This window comes from Solanum pennellii, chromosome 9 (genome assembly GCF_001406875.1).
Source record: "Solanum pennellii chromosome 9, SPENNV200".
NCBI lineage: Eukaryota > Viridiplantae > Streptophyta > Magnoliopsida > Solanales > Solanaceae > Solanum > Solanum pennellii.
In genome coordinates, this window is record NC_028645.1 from 36,565,822 (window position 1) to 36,570,085 (window position 4,264).

Consider the following 4,264-nt stretch of genomic DNA (forward strand, 5'->3'; position numbering starts at 1 on the left):
GGGGGGGGGGGGGGATCTTCATACCATAGTAGATTATTATGAAAAGTATAACTATCAAGAACTACACTACTCTCATGATTCACCCGACTAGACACCCTACTAGGAGTGATTTCATCATCTTCAAACAAGATAATGTACTTAAAAAGGGAATGATCAACCACCAGGGGAGACTTAAAACATTTATGTTCACCCTAAAAAAGACACATAATTTTATGAAGCATTTTTGAGCACATGATCTCTGTGAGCAAAACAAGTAATAGGATCTTCCACAAAAGATGTGCTCAAAGAATCACTTCTACTCAAATGATTAATATTATTATCAGCATCACCAAATTGAGGTTCCTTAATCACATCACAAGATTCGTCAATTAGTGAACTACACTTAAATGCAGGTTACTCAACATAATTTACATATGATAATGAACTATTCCTCAAAGCACGGTGTCAACAATAGGTGGACACAGATCGATCTTACTAGAAGAATCTATTCGATCATCAATAGGGTCAACTAGTGTATCCACACTCTCAATATGTACATTATCAACACATGGTAAATAAACATTAAGCTCACATAAACACAATCTATCCTTCACACTTTTGTTCATTTGTAATCGTAAAACTGTTACATTTAGCTATTGTACCTTGACGCTCACAAGAAAGATCTTCTTTACCTTGGAATGACACTCTCTTAGAAATGTTGGGACACCCCAAAGTACATCGATCACACCTTAAATGGTAGGCTCTTTGTTGGGAACTCGTGTTCCTCCATTAATGATGCTTGTACCTACATAAGAACCCTTAAAAAGTGAAGGATAATCAAAAGTGTTCGATTGAGATTGTATCAACCCCCTTACTTCATTCAACTCAACCTCTCTTTTTTCCACTCTAAGGTTGCCACCTTGCTCTCCGTTACTGCTCTCAATATTTTTTTCTCTCATTGTGTACCTTAGGAGAGGAGTAAATATATGTTTTCTCCATTAATACATAACATACTTGGACCATTTTTGCTTGTTTGGAACCCTATGTTTGTTAAACCAATTGGGTCCCAAATGCAAGTGGCAAAAGTCCATGGGTATTGCTACTTCCTCATACTATTCACCGTGTGTGAAAGAGTACTTTACAACTTCGGTAGCCTTACACCCCTACATGGTGTATAAATAACGCCTTGATATTTGGGGTGGTCTTAAGTAGGCTACTGTAGATGGAGTTTGGATTGCAACAGTTATCGAGGACAAGATCAAACCCAAATCTTTACAAATGTCAACCTCAACCATTACCCTAAGAACTTGTCTTGTCGGGTCAACATTATAAAGCTTTGTGTACCCCTTTGACACATACTTGAACCTCATAAGCCCTTTCAGTTGTTCCCATGTCAAAGGGTTGTCATTTTCATTGAGTTTTCGAAGCCATCCCACATGTTTCCACCAACTCAATGAAAAAACTTTAAAGTGTTCAAGGGAATATATGGATTGCTCAATGTCTTGCAATTCATGGTTCCAAAACTTCCATTCACAGTGCCATTTCCAATCGAGATACGCCCCAGGATCATACTTTACTTTAAAAAAGGAAACTAATCCTTTTGGTATTAAGACCCCTAACATTTCCCCCATATTTGCCTTGGTTCCTATATCTTGACAAATGTGAATTAAAATGAGAAGTGTAGGATGTAGCATACTCACCCGTTAGAGATACACACTCTCTTCTTCCCATAGGATGACTTCAACTTGAAATAGTATAACCACACACACCGTTTCAACCAAGGCAACGATTACCACAAGAAAAATAATATGAATCTTCACAAGCCTTAGGGGCATGCTATCATAATTCTTATATAAGAGAGTATTATATGTCACCTCACCTTCATCCTTTGGGTGAGAAGTGTAATATGTTTCATCACCATCATAGGAGCCAACTTTACTTTTAGAGTGGGAGTAAGATCTCTCACATGCTCCATCATCATCATCATAGGAGTCATCAGTAGGTTCATCATCTTCTCCATCTACACTATAAGAGCTATTATCACCATCTTCCTCATATTCTCCTCCAGAATAGTAGCTTGCATTCCCATTCGGCTCTTGATCATGGTTATCATCATAACCTCCATAATCACCATCATCCTCACATTCATAGCCTCCATCACTACAATTATAGTCTCTCATATCATAGTCACATGGGTCTAAGGACATTGATGACATGCTTCCTTATAAATTTGTTGTACCTACAAAATGAGCAAATTAACAAGGTTAGTAGTAAAAGCTCATCACCAACACTCACATTTTATCACTCTTAATTACCTCATAACAAGGTTAGTAATAAAATTCACATCACCAACTTACTCCCTGTATCTATTCAAATTAGTTTGGCGAACCACAGAAGTACCCTCAACCCGCCCAATTTTTCAGAGACTCAATTTCATTTGTCGAGGCGCCGAATCGGTTTTGTAAGCATGACTTAGCTCACCCAATTGACTTTCTAGCACACCTGTATCCTATGACTTTGCACTTCTTCTGGTCCCCTTGTACTTGACCTAGTACTTTCTCCTTTGGTAAATTCCCTTCTGAACCAATATAACTACTCTTTCCTTTCCCCTCTCTTTTGGATCAAACACCTCCTTTTTATGATTATCCTCCTCGAAGATTTGAAGATCCCCAAGAACACTAAGAACAAGGTGCAGACCGAAAATTAAACCCTCAATAATTAGCTCAAAATTTTACGAAATTTGAGATCTAGGTTCCCCTTGATGTAGGAAACAAACCACAATACTTTTTATTTTCAATTCCTTGCCAAAAACCTTCAGATTTCAAACCAATTTTCTCGTTTCTTCAAGTCATGAAGAACACCATGAACATGAAGAACACCCCATTTTCAAACCCAATAGGTTTCTACGCCATTTTCACTCAATTTCATATATGAACTCCTAAGTATAGAGATCAAACCTCAACACTAAAGAGTCTCCAATTTCACCTAGATCTGAAAAAACTCACTTGATGTTCTTCAAGCTTCTTCAATCAATAATGACAGATTCTTCAATCCTACCCTAATTAATACCAAATCTCAGATATATGCTCAAGTAAGGCTAGGAAACACTAATATAGCCTTAGAAATTTCAAACAAGACTCAAATCAATAAAATGTTTTTAGGGTTTTCTTGAAAAACGTGTTTGACTTTTTTTGTAGTAACAAATGCAAGACTAGAATCGTAGGAACAAATATAATCCAAGATCTCATATTAAATGATGTCATTCTCACCACAAATAACAGATGGAAATGAACAAATTAAAGACAAGAAAGAAGGATACAAGAAGAGATACAAGAGAAAGAACAATTGGCAACTAAAGGATATATAAATCCTTAAACTTACAATTATGATCCCTACAAAAAAAAACACCCAATAAAGATAAATAGGTTGATACAAGAAAAGGAATCAAAATCAAACTAAAGGTATATTAAACCTAAGGACCTCAATCGATTAATCTGAATCAAGAGCCGAATCTCTTACGAAGACCTCATGGAAATCGAATTCCAAGCAACCTCCTTTCTAGAGAAATCTCAATAGAAGTTTCGCTAAGATCTCAAGTCTCTCAAAGGATATCCAATTAATCAATAATTCATATTCAAAAAATTCTACCTTAAATGAACCCCAAACTAACTATTTGTAGTTTTAGGTAAATTATTACAAAAGAGATCCAAAAGTGGCCCAAAATAGGGAAAAGGGTGAGCTGGGTGGTGCTCACCTAATGGACTCGGCGAGTCACCTATTGAACTCCAGCTTGTCGAAGGTAGAAACTTCCCTGTAGCTCCCTTCAACTTTAGGCAATCTTGGGATCTCGCCGAATCAGTTTGGTGAGTCACTGATTGACATCCAGCTCGTCGATTGAGACACCTTCATCGCTTGTCCTTCCTTTGTTCTTTAGACCTCCCACACTCCAAGATATCATCCAAACAAAGTATAGATCAATTGGGAGCTCCTTCCATGCACGTATGTTACTATGCAAGGCATGGAATCCCCTCTTTCTCATCAACTCTAGCTCAATAACCTCTACCCTTATGAACAATCCTTCAATACTTTGAAGTTACCAAACTAGTCTATGAGTGAACAGTCTTGAGGTATTATGAATTGCATCAATTAGACATTTTAACGTTCGAGTTAATGTCTAAGTTTGACTTTATTCAACATTTTGGGTAAATAATATGAGAATTTTTACGTGGTTATCTCCAAAAATTTGAGTTTGGTCTAGAACGACCCTTCGTGCGGATCATAAATT